The sequence below is a fragment of the Sinohyriopsis cumingii genome, unplaced genomic scaffold (genome assembly GCF_028554795.1).
Source record: "Sinohyriopsis cumingii isolate HCF-2022 unplaced genomic scaffold, ASM2855479v2 utg000913l, whole genome shotgun sequence".
Lineage (NCBI taxonomy): Eukaryota > Metazoa > Mollusca > Bivalvia > Unionida > Unionidae > Sinohyriopsis > Sinohyriopsis cumingii.
In genome coordinates, this window is record NW_028315943.1 from 5,613,748 (window position 1) to 5,631,627 (window position 17,880).

At 35.9% G+C, this 17,880-nt stretch overlaps 1 long non-coding RNA gene across 2 annotated transcripts; it reads left to right on the forward strand.

Moving 5' to 3' along the window:
* Positions 1-299: 299 nt before the first annotated feature.
* LOC149773093 (uncharacterized) lies at positions 300-16,361 on the forward strand. Of its 2 annotated transcripts, none has more exons than XR_016417491.1 (3): positions 300-404; positions 11,139-11,215; positions 16,025-16,361. It is a non-coding gene; the product is annotated as an uncharacterized LOC149773093 (long non-coding RNA). The 2 variants fall into 2 exon arrangements; XR_016417490.1 differs by lacking the exon at positions 300-404 and adding an exon at positions 7,142-7,213.
* The last annotated feature ends 1,519 nt before the right edge of the window (positions 16,362-17,880 follow it).

The following is a 17,880-nucleotide window of genomic DNA, read 5'->3' on the forward strand; positions in this document are numbered from 1 at the left end:
GATCCATTTCCAGTTCCTGGACAAGTCCGTTTTCAGCAAAGGGGTGTGTGCACGACTACAGTTGTACATACATAAGTCGTCTGCTAGATATTTACAATGTCGAATCAAGCAAAGGAAAAGAATGACAACAAATTTGCCTTAAACATGGATTTAACAAGCGGTTTAATTTCTATGTTGTGTGCAAAGGGATTTAATTCCAAACTCTCAACGTTATGTAATTTACGGAATTATCCGGCAGTTACCGAACAGGATGACTACGTCATTATGTTGTCTATCCTTTGGTCTGATGGAGAAAAAAAAAAACCCATTGTGTACGCAATATGGCGCCGTGTTAGTATGGAAAGGCCGTTAAGCATGAAAGGTGCTGGGGATGCCAGTATTCGTGCCATTCTGGTCACAGTCAGGTTAGAAATTATAAATCAGTGATTCAATTGACTTAGTTCTGTGCACGTTTTATCACATTAAACGTTTTCGTTATTGAAATCAGTAAGGGGTACAAACAAACGGGGATGTATAGTCAGACTTTAAGCACAGTAGACCAACAAATAGGTCTCCGCTTTTTTCTTCTTCTGACAGCGGACAAAAAAAACGGAGACCTACTTGTTGGTCTACAAACACAGTAGTTGATCATCACCCGTGGCTTACGACAATAGAGCAGAACAAACATCTTACTCGGGGAGTGAGAGTTGAAAGCAATAGGGAACAGACTATTTAAGTTTCGTATGCGGTTGGGGCTTGCATTTTCCCCTTTTTTTAAAATTTATATTATCTCAGGATATTTTTTGTTGTTGCAGGTAATATGATGAATATAATTATTTATATTCACTACAAATCTGAGAAAGAGTATTAGTTTCATGGTATTGAGGGCCGGTTATTTTATTTTTAAATATCCAAGGCCCCCCGGAAAATTAGATCGTCTGTCTTAGGTAACTAGTGTTTAGTTTGAATTCGCAAAGCTTTACAAGCAAGAGTTTCCACAGCCCATCCCATTTTCCAACTCTGTGGCAAGACTGGAACAAAACAAGAAACTGTAAATTCTACAAATGAAATGCGTGACAATAAGGAGTCAGAGAACATAGGACGTATATAGACCAACAAGTCTTCGGTTTTTTTGGGGGGATTTTTTACTGACATTACTGGTACCGGTACCAGTAACCCCCCCCAAAAAAAAAAACAACAACAACAAAAAAAAAACACAGCGGAGACCTACTTCTTGGTCTTAGGATGCATTAACAATTGTTGCCACTACAACTGCTGGAGGAGCTTATGATGTACGCTGTAACGGACGGACCATTTGATTTTCAATAGGGGGATTGAATTTTTTTTTGACCAGATCTTTTTTCTTTCTGTACATATTTTTTTACAACAACAAACTCATTGATAGAATACGATCTTTATTTCTACAAATCAGTGCAAGAGACATTTTTTTAGGTTTTGTTTTTTTTGTCAAATATGCATTTTTGAGGAAAGGTATGAACATTTTTTTAGATTTACCGGGTTCTCATTATTACAAATTTGTTTTCTTTTTCCCCATAAAACCTAAAAGGTTCTGATTTTTTTTAATGTTCTCAACCTCATCCCACCCTCCTCGATAATTAAATGGTCGGTCTTTAGTAAAGTTAAAGTAAAAGTAATTTTTAATTGTATTTTTCCCGACTACTACAACCATATAACAGTACTAGTCCGAGTTTCCTCTGACCCTTGCCACCCCGTTTTTGATATTTTGACATTCATGTTGGGGTGTAGGCGAATTCCAACTTTTCGATAGGGAATGGACTCTGACCCTACACCCCAACATAAATATCAGAATATCAAAAATGGGGTGACAAGGGTCAGAGGAAACTCTGACTAATAACAGTACATGCAAGGTCGTAGATTCAAAATAAAATATTATGAAAGCATAGGCATCAGATTTAATCGGGACTCCCAGTATGCTCGTAACACACCAAGGTCTAAAGCCATTTATACGCTACAAATTAATTAAATAAAAGGGGTGGGGTAGGCGTGTGTAAAATGAATTAATACACTTTTAAGGCATTGTTGAAGCAACACCGACTCAGAAATTATTCATAAACATGGAACTGTACAAATGTGAACAAAACACCCTTTCGACTACAAGTACCAAATTTCCGTATTAGTATCTTAGCACGGAAATATCCTCTTCATTAGAGAAGTGTGAAAAATTACATTCCCAAGATATAAAAATTTCGTAAATAAAGTTTAAAACGCCTCCATTCAGTACAAACTTTGGTTTTTCAGGAATGTCGAAACCTTTAGGTTTACAGATACGTAATTTTTATTTTGTATTATACCATTTTTATAGCATATTTCTCACATGTGGTCAACAATCTCTGACATGCATTTACGGTACAGACAATCTGACATATGCGACCAGTAGAGGTGCTCGGTAGTACCGGTATACCGGATTACCACGGTATTTTTTTTCGGTGGCAAAAGGTATTTTTCATTGTACCGGTATTTCGGTAGTTTCGGTGAGTTATGAATGTACGGAAACTCCAGAGTAATCTTGTCACTAATTTAATGATATTAACAGCATGTTTTCATTTTCGTAATTATTTTTATTATTTATTATTATTATTATTATTATTATTATTATTATTATTATTATTATTGTTATATAAAACAGTTAAATTTATCAAACATTAATTTTGAAAATATTACAGATATATTTATGTTCCTTTAATCTTATGTTTGGTATTTGTCACGTATACCAGCGTGGTTACCAAATGTGAAAGATATTCGGGCCAAATCCAAGTTTTGGAGAAAAAAAATCTGATTAAAAAATGACATTTTTATTCATTTACTAGCTTATGTTATTATGTTAAGTACAAGCATTCCATTGTAAGACTACGAATCATTCAAAGATTATCAGGACAACATTTTATGAAGTCCACTAAATATTTTCTCGTTTGTTGAGTAAGCATGTTTTATGTTTATTGACCCTCTCTGAAATAACGTGCCCGGGTATTGACATCCCACTCAAAGTTTCCATGCCTATTATTTCAGTAGTGTAAGTGTAGGCTTCAGTGTCAACACTTCCTATTTTTATCATTAAGCTAATATTAGTACGATGACATTCACAGGGTGTTCGCTGCAATGTAAGCTTACCCATGTCAATTTTAGTTATATTATTAGAATACAGCGTATTCAACAATTAAACACACATGTGAGATTCCTTTACTAAAAGGTACTGACCATTCATCTTTCGGGTTTTAGGGTGGTGGGTGGCGGCTGGGTTTTCGAGGGTTGGGTTGGATGTGGTGGGTGGCGGTTGCGATTTTGTTTTGAGTCGAGATATTTTATTTTCTTTTATCTCAAGACTATTATTATTATTATTATTATTGACATAATATAGTTTTATTTTGCTTTCAATAACTGCAATATATTTTTCCAGCTTTTTATATACGGAAATTCAAAAAAGAAAATGCCAGGCATCTGCTTAAGAACATTATATTGTTAGTCCCTAATAAAACTGCGGTATACCATGGTAAATAGCGCGGTATGTTCAGAAATAACCGCGGTATAAAAAAAATAATTATGGCACCCATCTCTAGTCATTAGCAAAGCCAAACTTGGTCTGAGTTTCCTCCTACTTTTCCCAGCTACGTTTATTAATATTGGATAGTTATTTTGGGGTGAATATGGTGAATGTGGCCATTAATAACCAAATAATAGAACGCCATTTCCAGGACAGAGAAAGCTTGGTAAAAAAAAAATATCACTGCAATGCATTGACAGTGAAGTTCAGGGGAAATTTTTCCAGTGTTTCCGTATTCAGTGGTGAGTGAACTAATACTTTACTAACAAAGATCAAATGGGCTTCTCGTTTCCGAATCTGTTGTAAACTTCTTGTTCTTTTGATTTTCCTCCAGCGGACTCGCGTATGTAGAATGTACTCGAGCCCTCGTTAAGGCGATTAATAGAAACAGGAAATGCTGCGGCTCTGTATTAATCAAGCCAAACTGGGTACCAGAAGGGCGCGGGTTCGAATCGTACACATCAGGCCATCCCAAGATGGCTTCCGTTGAGTGTCCTTGTGCAGGACACTGCGCTCCAATTTTGCATCGACACTTAAGAACTTACTTGTGTTAATGTGCAACAAAAAAAAAAATAATTAAAAAAATAAAAATAAATAAATTTGTTTAACTATTGAACTGAAGTGTAGGAAACGTGTCTAAACACTACATTTAACCCAGGTATGGCAGACAGAGAAACAACACAATTAATACTATATGCCTCTTTTATAAAAGGTAAAGAAAATAGCACGTTATATATATATATATATATATATATATATATATATATATATATATATATATATATATATATATATATATCCATATATCCACTGCATTTGGTTATTTGTTTTGTGTGTGTGTATATATGTGTGTGAGAGAGAGAGAGAGAGGTGGGGGGGGGGAACTTTGTGCTTTCTGCATGCGATGATCACAATACGACACAACAACTGTGTAACTGAGTCAGACTTTTGATCTGTGAATTACAAGTATCTTGTGTATCATATTCGAGACACGATATTGTGTCGCAGTGTGTACTGATTTAAATTACCGCTACAATGATTTGTATTATTTTTTTAGGCAGAGCCTTCTCACCTACCAGTTACTCGTGGTTTACTTTTAAGCTGAAGTATACAGCTTTATTTGATGAAGGAGATGCATTTTACACTTATAAAACCGTCAGTTTTTCAAAGGGTAAATTCAAACCAAATACAATATGATTAAAATTATGTGTTTATACTTTGTATCGTATTTGGCGTGTGTAGACTATAGGGGAAAGCAGTTCAGTGGTTGTGACGTTCGTGCTTTAGTAGAGATACGGCGATTCGTATAGGTACTCTCCTTGGTGACCATAAAATATATCACGTTGCCACCCTCCTATTTGCTATACTTAAAATATAGCCGGAGATCTTGATATGTATGTAGCCTAAAACACTCGCTGGCACATGAAATACACTGGATAAAGCTCGGATTTTTTAACTGGTGTTGAATATTCATACTGTATTTTTTTCTTCTTTTAAATACTACCATGTGACTGGGTGGGACATTATGCTACATGTCTGCAGCATGATGCCCCAGTGCTAGACATTACTATAAACTGCCACAACGCAGAAATCGTAGCGGTATGACTGAAACATTGTTACAGCTAAGTTAAAAATCCAAATCTCTCTCTCTCTCTCTCTCTCTCTCTCTCTCTCTCTCTCTCTCTCACACACACACACACACAACTATAATGAATAGTAACCTCTCAGTTTGAGAAAATCGACCAGCAATGTTCAATTTCGATTCGAACATCCCTCTTTAAACATTCCTTCCTATCGTGTATGATTATGGGAATGAGCTACATGTACATGCAGGAAACTGTCCATCTATCAGTATCTTTGTAAAGGATATAAGTAAATGTATTATTGCAGATCCCGGCTTATTAGTCTGCGGTAATTGGCGAACTTTTCTTTAGGTACAGTTCAGACATAAATGAAACGTACTAAATTGAAGGATTATATATTATTTGGTTTTATTTCTGTTATTAGCGTTCGCCGAATCACATGGGGATTGTTGAAGCCAGAGCCCGAAAGAACGAAGGTTTCATCACACCTTCTGGATTCAGCGAAAGTTGATACCAGAACAAAAAAAAATTATTACGAAAATTAAATATGCATTATCGTTAGTCTGACATGAAAACAAAGAACAAAAAGGCAGCAACAATAACTTTCAAATTTTCAGATACAGTTTAAAGTCTGGCTAGTCAGTGGTGTGTGAAATTTGAAACTGATACATGGATACGACAACATTAACACGTACATACCTTGTCCAGCAATGCCGCGAACTCAAATTTGTGTAGAAATTATGATTTATTGTGGGCAAACGTTATCGCTGATCCCACATGTTTTTGCAGATTTCCCATTCAAAATCATAATCAGTTTTTAGCGTAAATTATAACACCAGAGATCAAATATTTTGGACACTTTTAATCCATAATAATCACATAGAATTCAAGACTCTCTGGTCTTCTTTGGAAACAAATTACATATTATAAAAAAAAAAAAAGCCAAAGCAGTAAACATCAGTACAAAAGGACATGAGGTAATTTCACCTAGTCCATCGTACACAACTCTATTGCCATTGCTACATTATATCATGGTTGTACCATTCTGACCACACCAAATTCTCTCTCTCTCTCTCTCTCTCTCTCTCTCTCTCCTGCATACTGAATGTCATTTTATAAGGGGGGAGGAGGTACTTGCAAGTTGTAGAAAATGTTTCCAAGTCCATTTGCATGTCTGTTACAATTTTTGTTATTGTGTATAAATTATAAATATGACACGCTAAAACCACAGAACAACCGTGCTATTTTCTGTTTGTCATGTTTTTAGCATCACCAGGAAACTGCATTCTTTGATGCGTCATACCAAAGGTATATAAATGTGACTGGGTTTGGCTACTTGCTCCGGTAATTTTGTTTGTCTGAGAGGAAAGCCAGTTTCTGCACCCATATTTTACGATATAGGGGTTCCCCTTGTTTCTACAAATCCGGTGGCCTAGTGGTTTGAGCGTCCGCTTCGGATGCGGGAGGTCGTGGGTTTGAACCCAGGCCGAGTCACACCAAAGACTTACAAAATGTACATACAGCTGCCTCGCTTGGCGCTCAGCATGAAGAGGTTAGTGTTAGGACTGGTCGGCCTGATGTCAGGATAATGTAACTGGGTGGGACATCATGCTACATGTCTGCGGCATGATGCTCCAGTGCTAGACATCACTATAAACTGCAACACTGCAGACATCGTAGCGATAAGACTGATTTTTTTTAAAGCTACGTTAAAAATCCAAATCACACACACACACACACACACACACACACACACACGTTCGTACAAATCCAGTTGCACTCAATAATGACTAGACCTAAATATTTTCACCGTAAAGTTATTCCAAGCCTACTCAGCATGAAAAATATGAATGCTTTAATAGATTATCTAACTTACTGATTCTTAACCTTGCCTATTGTATATAAGTTGTTGTTTTTTTTCAATCTTATTACGCTGTTTTTAAAGATAATACTTGTACTGTCTTAATTTGGGTTTTTCCCATTTGAGTCACATGATAAGTGGAAAACTCCGAATAAATGTTATCGTGTTAAAGGATGAAGGCGCTATTACAGGTAAAGGCAATCATTACAGGTAGGAACGGCACCTTTAAATGATGTTTAAATCTTTTCAGAGATGAACATTAGAAAATAATATAGTTAAAGGTTAGTATAAGAGACGTTAAAAACTGATATGCGTGTTATGGTTGATGCGTGTTAACATACATGAACTGTGTGGTGGCAGGTATAGTATTCTCAGACCCTCCCGTTTGTTTGTAATTTCTACCGATTTAAAAAAATTGTATTACGTTTTTTAAAACCATGCACAAAACTTTGTCATTTCATTCATCAATTTTTATTTTTAATCTGATTGTCCACAGGGGTATCAAACACTGTCGACTTGTTGACATTTCGAATCAAACGGGAGTTTCTTTTGTAACACGGTCGCCATATTTATATGGGCGAGTCTATGTTTTCAAGCAACAGATGTTGCTGACTTTAATCACTGTCTTTGATAATCTCAATAATTCTGTAAGTTTTGGAGTTACATATCTTTGAACACGTGTGTACAAGAATTCTTCCTTTTAATTGGTTCAAATTTTTTAAATAGAAATATTAAAACTGGACATTGCAAATATTTGACGCAGACGACACAGTTTGTTACTGAAATGGACTGTTTTAGAAACCAGAAAATGACAGTGATCAGTCTAATCTGCTTCTTTACATCGAGAGCTTCCGTTTGGTTTAAATCGCAAAGTTGGCGATGATAGGGACAGAGACGTCATTTCAACTTTTTTTCGGGGGGTGGGGGGTGGGGGGTGTAAAGCTTGATTCATGCAAATATCAACGCGCTGGCTCAGGCTGAATAACAGATTAGAGAGATAGTAATACCAGGGACTTCATTTCAATTTTTTCGAGGGGGGGGGGGCAAAACTTGACGGGCTTGTTAATATTCGTATATGGGCTACAGCAATTTTACAGCACATGCAAATGGGGGGGGGGCAAATGCCCCTGCCCCCCCCCCCCCCTCCGGCCCCCAAATGACGTCCATGGTTAGGGACACCCTGACGAAAAGCAGGTTACAAATGATAAATTGATGAATGAAATGACTTAAGTTGCATGCGTTTTTCATATCCTTGATGTATTTGGTTTTTATAATCGTCAGCATTGAATTATGGGTAAAATGCAATCTACAACTCCTACATAACAAAGATCTGAAACACGCCAAAAAAAATTTAATTCCTGCCGACCTTTGAAGTTCCCGGCCCACTTGCGTTTAGTTGCATATCAGAAAAAAACTGCTGCGTTTTTATTAAGAAGAAATTACCGTTATTACACTCTGTATATATAGGTACACACACGCACGCACGCGTTTACATTGTGTACGGAATGACATGCGCACGGCACAAAGTATCAAAGCGGTTTTTTGGTTTTTTTTTTGGCGCCTCGACAGAGATTACTTGTTCAGTTTTTCCAGCGACTTGATTTGCCACAGTGCTCATGCATTATCCCTACATTTTTTTGCCAGACTCCTTATTTTTCCCTGCTTTTCCAAAATGACCATTTTGTCCTGAATGTTGTTGTTCAATTTTGTGTTGAAAATTGATTACACGTGCCCTGAATGGCCGTAACGAAGTGAATTCAAATATGGTCTCTGTGATGTGGATTGGTTGTTTAAGTATTCCAATTATACATTATAATTCGAATTCCAGACCTTAAATATTTATGTTTTTAAGCTGATATTTTTTTTTCTCGGGAGAATATGCAATCTTATTTTTTTGTTGCCATTTGCTATTCATGAATATAGCATAGTCCTGCTTGTGGAAATGTAACATGTCAACAGCTTGTATTTAACTTGAAATAGACACCTTTCTGTTTTTGAATGAATACCATCATAAAGCGCGTACTTGCCTTCAGTTAGAATAATGAAATCCCAATTTTGTGCATTCTGCACAAGTGTTTTGCTGTTAAAGGTGTTGAAATACAACGTACCATGCAAAATGGAAGTAGAAGTTAATACTGTGATAGTCTCCGTTTTCTTTGTATAGTTCTACTGGCTATAGACCAAAAGAGGTTATGGGATAGTCCGTCCTCCGTCGTCTGTCGCTCATGCGTCCGCTAGCACAAACTTGTTACCGCTACTCATCCTAAACTACACTGAGTATTGCCATGAAACTTTACAGACACGTTCATCCCTTGGTCTAGTTCAAGGGTCTCAAACACGCGGCCTGCCAAGCCGTATCATGTGGTCTGCAAAATGATTGGAGTCACAAGTTGTCATGTGAGATAACAAAGGTGATGCGGTCCTTGGGTCATCGAAAATGCCCTCATGCGGCAGTAGTGAAGTGGGACCCACTTCACTACTTGCGTCCCCCAGGGTGGATTGAGTTTGAGACCCCTGATGATTCTAGTTGGTCCTCAATGAAAGAATGGTTATGCTTTGACATCCAGTTTGGTCGCCACACCGGACATCTTGAAAATCTTACTGTCCTTAGTCCTCCTGAATAGATGGTTATATCAACACACAATCTTTAAAAAAGGACTTATTATGATTTATGTTTGGGACTAAATGACAATAGTACAATAGCCATATTAAAAACCGTCAAAACGGTCATCTTGAAAATCATGTTATGGCTACTTATCCTAAATGGATGGTAATATTAACTTGGGTTTTCACTAAAAAAACTTCTAATTATGCGAAGTCAAGTTAGTCCTAAATAAAAATGGTGCCACCCAGATATCCAATACATCCACCACGGTGACCATCTAGAAAAGCTTGCTATCACTACGTATCCAGAATGAATGGTTATCCCTGATACACCTATATGGCTGGTCATATCGACATTTTGCTTAAACCAAAAGACTTTTTATGATGTCTAGTTGATCCTTGATGGAAATGGTGCCAAGCTCATGTCTAATATGGCCATAATAGCAGACATTTTGAAAATCTTGTTATCGTTTAACGGTTATTCCTCCAAAACGGAATGTCGTCACAGCATGGGGTTTGACACGAGATCGTTTTAAGATGTTTTGTTGATCCTTAATGAAAACATTGCCAATCTGAACTCCAATAGCGTCATTATAGTGGCCATCTTGAAAATCTTGTTATCGTTAAATCTCTTCAATGGAAGTCATTTTGAGATGGAGATTTTTTCCATCAGAAGAGTTCTTTTGGTGTCTGGTTGGTCATGAAAATGATACAAACGGGCACTTAATATGGTCTTCATGGTGGTAATCTTGATAATATTGTTATCTTTACTCCTTCTAAATATGTGGCCATATCAAGATCGGGTTTTCACCAGTACAGTTCTTATGAGACCTAGTTGGTTCTAAATGAAAATGGGGACGATTGTACATCCAATATGGCTGTCCCAACGACCATCGTGAAAATCTTGTGGCCTCTTCTTACTCTGAATATTGACATTGGGCTTTCCCAGTGGGACTTCTAGTAACGTATTCTTGATACTAAATGAAAATGAACCCAATCTGACATCCAGTATTACCACTACAGGAGCTAATTTGAAAATATTGCCATCGTTGAAGAATATCAGGATATGGTTTCAACACTCAGCAGTTAAAAAGAATAAATGGTCTTTTCTTAAATTATTGGAGATTATTTTCGGCCAGGAGAGTGTTTGTCCATTTGAGGGAATCTTATGTGATAAACACATTTACCTACTTGACAAGAAGGAAACTGTTTGATTGTAGTTTCGTTTTGGGTATATATTTTTAGATGTTTTATTTTACACACATCCCACTATATCATGTGACTTCTATGGCTGACACAATAGCTAAAATTTGCAGGAACTTACACAATTATGAAGATTAATCATAAATGGCAGATAACTTTGGAAGCGTAAGAGGAAATTCGTATTTATTTGTTATTGCTACATATCTTTTTAAATTTTCGTGATGCGCTGTCACGTCATGTAAAGACTTTAGACATCCCATTAATAGTAAAAGATATTAGATTGTAAATATTAATTGTCAAAATAAATGCATGACGTCCTGTGTTACAGGACTAAGTGTTTAAGATGATAGAGACACCTGGACGTAAGAGACAGATAAGAGCACGCTTTTGTTTAAGTTCGTGAAGGTAAGTCAAGTAAAGGTTGTTCTTTTTCACTAATTTTCATAAATTGAATAAATTTCATACTATTTTCTTTAAGACAGGGATTTAAATGACAAAATACCTCTATTCCTACCCCCGTCCATTTTCCCATACTTTATTTTTTTTTTAAACTAGGCCTACTTTATCTCACTTCATCACATAGTGTCAATGGAAAGTCTGTTTATTATTTGCAGAAACATTCGCGTTTTCTTTTCTCAGAAAACTTTCTTCTACTGAACTTGTGCAGACGATTTTATTGAGGTATCTATCGCAATGTCTTTGATCAGGTTCTAATTTGACTAGAATACTTTAGAGCGTGACCGAGTCCTGCAACATTTTCCGCTAATTTTCCTCCTTTTTACGCTGTAATCACTTCGTCAGAATATTTCCTAGATGGAATTGTGTTCGCTAGTGCCATAATTGGTAAGCTATTAATACCAGGATCACTGATAATGTGTGAAGCAGTTGTCAGCAAAGGAAGTTTTGAAAAACCCACCAGATATACAATTTGTACTTTGTTGTAGTGGAACGGAATAAACTCGGGAAGTGAGCGAGCAAACACACTAATTTACCTTGCAGAACTTTCATGGGGAATCTTATGTATTGATATGTTATGTAGCTAGATTTGGGCCTGTTCGTCCGTCCGCCTGTCCCGAGAAGCTTGTTGGCATGTTTGTGCTTAAAAAACTTAACGCAGACTACTGAAATTTGACTAGTATATTTGTTTTCGTATGTAGATGAAGTAGCATTCACGCAGCAACCCTCGCAAATGCCTGGGGTGGGGTTAAGGAATAGATTACACTCAGAAACGATTAATACAGCTAGAGGCGACATCTTTTAGGGATTTTGGTTTCAATAGAATTCCAACAGTGGAACAAGGAAGAAAGAGACATATTTAAGTGTTAGGTAAATACTGAACTTTAGATGTTTCCTCCACTCCCCCCCCCCTTTTTTTATCTAACTGCCCCATTATGTTGGCGGCAAGAGGGGAAGCTTCCCTTAAGATAAAATCATGACAGCATCACTTGAGATTTAATGGTCAACTGCTTCTGTGCTGGTTATTAGCGAGATATCAGCCAGGTGAGCCATCTCATGTCTTGTTCGACAGTCAGCTTGTTAGCTGTAATTTCTTGTGAGCATGATGACAAGAAATATGAAAGACCGTCGCGGACAAAAAGATGAAATTAAAACAATATAAGGAACATTTAAAATTAATGAAATTGCTGTGTTTGCTGCTGATGGTGTTTGAGGTAGCTGATGTCCATGATGTTGCCCTAGTCAATTCGAGGGGCACTCTTGATGCTGTCAATGGCACTGGGGTCATCGCAGTGGGCGGCAGCGGCCTCGATTTACCTGTATTGCAAGTTGCTATTTATTGCGCGTGACAGCAAATCGGCTGCTCCATTTAGCAGCCTTACAGCGTGAATTAAATAATTTTTTCTTACCTGATGCGTCATGTTAAAATGTTTTACGCTCTTGGCTCGTTAAATGCAGTATCCCGTTACAATGCTTGGGCGGCATCTGTTCTTTTCATAAAGTTGACAATTAGACTGTCTTATTTGGTTCATTTGTCAGTATTTTTTTTTAGAATGGGTTGTGTTTCTTAATTTTCTGTTCTCCTTTGTTTCATTTTCTTGTCCAGTTTGCTTTTTGTTTGTTTCATTTAAATACCATTTATATCGTTTGACATTTGCTTGTTTCATTTGTGTGGTTTTTTGTTTCTTTTGATATTTGTTTGTTCCTTTATGCCTCGTTTGGTCCATTTGAGTATTGGTCTTATTATTTTACATACCATTATTTCATTTCGCGTTTGGTTTATTCATTCGTATTGTGTTTGCTTCTTTTGACACTTGTCCGTTTGTTTGTACTGTGTTTATTTTATTTGAGTATTGATCTTATTGTTTGAGTTTTAATATTTTTATTTCACAAGTATTCTAGTTTTACTTTAAGTCTTTTTGGTTTATTTACTTATTTTAATTTCATGTTTTTGACGGCGATGGCTTTCCACGAAGAATCACGAACAAAATATTTTACCCCCGATTCTTGGATAAATCTGAAAGTTACTTAGAATTACCGTATATAATTTCGTATAAGGCATGTCCAACTATAAACTGCACAGACATAAATCTGACGTCGGATAATGCGCCGGGTGATGCGAGGATATGCAGTTTGTGAAGAGTAATCAATACAATAAACACCATAAAAACCCTGGTCTTTTGGCGCATTATATCTCTTGTTTGTAATTAGATTCGACTCATAGTAGGTATATACGGTAGTATCAAGACATAACTTGTGTTTTATTAACTTAATGACCATGAATACAACAAAATCAAACAAGCAGTAATTATGTATTCTAACCAATCTTATAATGTGGTATACCTTGTCAGCCTTTGAGACAAGTGCGATGATCTTCTATCAGTGACATTAGGTTCGAGGTCAAAGGTCGTGAGTAAGGTTTGTGTATTGCATTATCTTGTGAATTTTTGTCTTTAAGTACGTAATTTTTATATGTTGGAGTTTATCAGGAATATAGTGTCAGTACTCGACAGTTATAAAGATTCCCGTGGACATAACAGCAATTATTGTAACCCGACTCGCGCAGTTTACTCCTATGAGGGATTCGTGTCGGAATAGGTATACAAGTTATACTTACTTTAGGGATGACTTTGTTGATGGCAGCAACGTTGTGTTTTTGTAATTTGTCTCAGTTCTGTGACACCATTGTAGTATGATCAGTCTTGAAACTTTATGGGTACATTGACCCGTGATCGTGGACCGAAGTTTTGCATATAGCTCAGTTTATGCTCTTCTGAAAATGTCCAAGTTATTTGTGTTTCTTGCTTCTTCATATGTAGTCATAAACTTCATTGGCGTATTTATCTTGGAGGATAATATTCACCATGGTGAACTACTTTTCACGCCCTGTTTCTGTCACCGTTATGTATAGTTATGAAACTCTGGGTGTATTCATCATGGGGGTGGGGGTGGTACTGCTTGACATGTGCAAGCGTACGTTATTATGGCCTACTTTTCACGTTTCAGTGATCACGTTAAGTTTTGGCAGTTTAGTCAAGAAAATTGATCTGCTTATTTATCTAGACTGCTGCTACTCACCATGAACAAATGTTGGTTACTGTTATCTATATTTTACGCTGCAGCAGTTACGTTTATATTTTTGCATTCAGCCCTGTTTCTTTGACACCTTTGAATCACGATGGGTGTATTCATCTTTGAGGGTACTGCCCTCCACCGGCAAATTAGGTCATAATGTAGCCTTTACAGAGCTGATGTGTACAGTCCTTTGTGAACTATAGAAAACAATATCCCGGTGTTTGATTTCCGAATAAAATTTAAATAAATGTCTTTGTCCAATAATTTTGCATGAGCACACAACTATTTCCAGGAAGAAGAATTAATCTTTTAGAATCCAGATAATTCGAATAAAAATTAAAATGTAATTCCCAAACTGGTCACAAACACACACGTCGAGTGTAAAGAAAAAGCCCCAACTGAGAAGTGTCTCTATAAACAAAGGTTATACAGTAACTAGAAACGCAAAACAGATTCCCGGATGAGGGTCAACTCTCCAGAATTTTCGAGAACTGTTTACGTCTAAAAGCAAGTAGTCCCAGTATGACCTTGACAAAAACCAATCATTTTACTCTAGAATAAGATAAAAAAAATTAAAAGTTGTTTAGTTGTCTCAGTGATTTCTGAATTAAGGTCGGGAATTAGGCCAGCTTTAGGTGTTTACAACTGAAGAGTCAAGGTCAAACTATTTTCTGACAAAATATCGAATTTCTAGTAAACAAAACTACATTATTTTGACATGTAATGAAATTAAAAATAAAAAGATTTTAAAACTTACAAACAGTTAAATTAAATCAAATATAAATTAAATCAAATATAACGTAACTATATATATATATATATATATATATATATATATATATATATATATATATATATATATATATATATATTGGGATAAAAAAAAAAAACACAAACGCCGATAAGTCTGTGCAACTAGTTTCGCATATAATGTGTGCTTCTTAAGGCACATATCAAGAATAAAACAACTTCACCTTGAAACAAAAACAAAAGGCAAGATGTTCTAATTAAACGAAACAGGTAGAAAAAAGACAATTTTCGTAATCTAAATGTCACAGACACCGGTGCTCTCAATGTGCAAAGATAAGAGAAAGTGCTTCTTCTTTCAGTAGCGCCAATATAAAAGAGGTATTTTCTCTACGTTATAACACTAACTGCATATCAGCTGATGTGATTTATTTGATAACCTGTAAAAAATGTGACATGCAATATGTTGGACAAATACTTCAACAAGTTTCTAAGAGAATGAATAATCATCGCTTTCATATAAAAAATTATAGAGATCCTTAGTTTTCCTCTAATATTTCAACATATTTTAATACCAGTGATCACTCTCTACTCGATTTTTCTTTCATGCCAATATATATTGTGCATGGAGGCTTGAATAGATTGAATAGACTCATAAAAGAAACTTATTGGATTCATGCGTTAGATACTTTGTATCCTAATGGCCTTAATACCAATGCACTATATAAAATTGTATAAAATACTTTTTTTATTGAAAAAAAAATTGATAAATTATATATCCTTTATAACAATATAATTATATATATGACTGTCTCTATTTTATTTTATATATATATATATATATATATATATATATATATATATATATATATATATATATATATATATATATATAATCACTAAAACAATAATAACATGCTATGTCTTCCATTGTAGGACTATACCTTCACGCAGGACAGTGGAGATCTGATTGAAATCAGATTGTGCCTTTCTTCTGCTTCTGCTAATGTAATATATATTGGAACGTGATGTTCACGTAAATTCATTGTTTGAAACAGGAGAATAATTAATATAGGCATGCAGAGATTATTTCCTTGTCCTGCATGTACTCGTAAGAACGTTTACGTGAGATAAATATTGTTGAAACGAATTTTATTACGCAACCTTGGTCACAGCCTAATAATAGTATCGTTGCACACGGTACGCTTTCCTGGAAACGAATGAACCTTTGACACATTTAAATTTCTGGTTAAATATACGGCCGTATAACGCATTATGTTTATTGTTGTATGTAATCCTGGTATTTGAAACTATTTTGCTACAAAAAAGTGGATAATGAGATTTTAATCGTGTAATAGATAATATCAGTATCAAGGTAAGTTTGTTTGCCCTCTATTTTTATTGACCTAATTTCTGTCTTTTATACATGTAAAAAAAAAAAAAAAAAAACAACACAAAAACACATTGGAATGCAGTAAAGTAAAAGTCGATAGACTGTAGATCTGATTCCGCAGAAAACATTCTGCAATGGACAGTTATTTTTTCCTTGTATAATTTCTGTGACATACCGTAAAACCTGTCTTAATGGACACATCTTTTTTTACTGTAAAAATTTTGAATTAATGGTTAATGGAACATGTTTATAATGGACAGAATGATGCAAGAGGGGGCTTTTTCATGCACTCCACTGGTGCATTTAGGACAGCGCTTTCCCTGTATTAAACCTACATGTAGTTACGACAGGGCAAAGGATAGTCCTTCAATGTAAGACTTTTCCCTTGATATTTATGGTTAGGTCGGTAAAGGATGGCATCACACACACACGCTCGTACGCGTATCGTTATGGAGGGGGATTACCGCCATAATTATATGCGTTTATTTCCTAATCTTCCTTGATGCATTATTGTAAATGGCTGCTTGCAAGTACTACTTTCATAATTCTAGTCACGAATTTTCTATTTTTCATTGATGCAAGCTGTAAATGGCTGCTTAAAAGTGCCTAGATCTACTTTCCTTCTGCGTCATTGTCTCTTGCAATTTGCCAACTACTAAATTGATTCTGTAGTTTGTCGTATGACAAACGCTATGACAGTTATTACAAGTTTTGTATATTCTGTTGATAAACTTTACAATTACATCATTCCAGCTGCTGTTTTAATACAGATTTGGCCTTGCAACAATGTAAATACTAAGTTTTGTCAGTATCGTCTTTGTTGTCCAACTCGTGTCGCCATCTGTTGTCATAATGGCATACTAGAGATTAACATGGCATTATGACAACAGACGGCGCTCTAAATTTCTAAAGTTTTTCCTTTACCACACATAATGAATGTTCCCCACGGAGCTTTACGGCATTCATTTTGTGTCGATAATTCTTTCAGTCCCTTTTTTAAGGTGTACGTTAGCAAGAAAGTTTTAATCGTCTCTAAAATCATATGCTTTCTCGAAGATCTAAGTGATTTATAGCACCTTGCAAAAACAAAAACACATACACTACAGCAGGGTGGTCCATCTTCTTCAACCCCAGTTTTGACGCACTTAAGTATTTACCTTCACCGTTTAAGAAATCTACTTCTTAGCACAGGTGCTCAACGCGAGCTTGATGTTGAGAAGAAAAAAACAAAACAATAATCTAGAGGAAAAAATCATACAGAGTGACAAAATAACCTTAGATTACCCCCATGACCCGTTCTGACATACGACCCTCTCTGTCATAATATATGAGAGAAGGTACGGAACTTCCAAATACTTCGTTCCACCTACGACTCTGTATTTCCTTATGCTTATTCCGT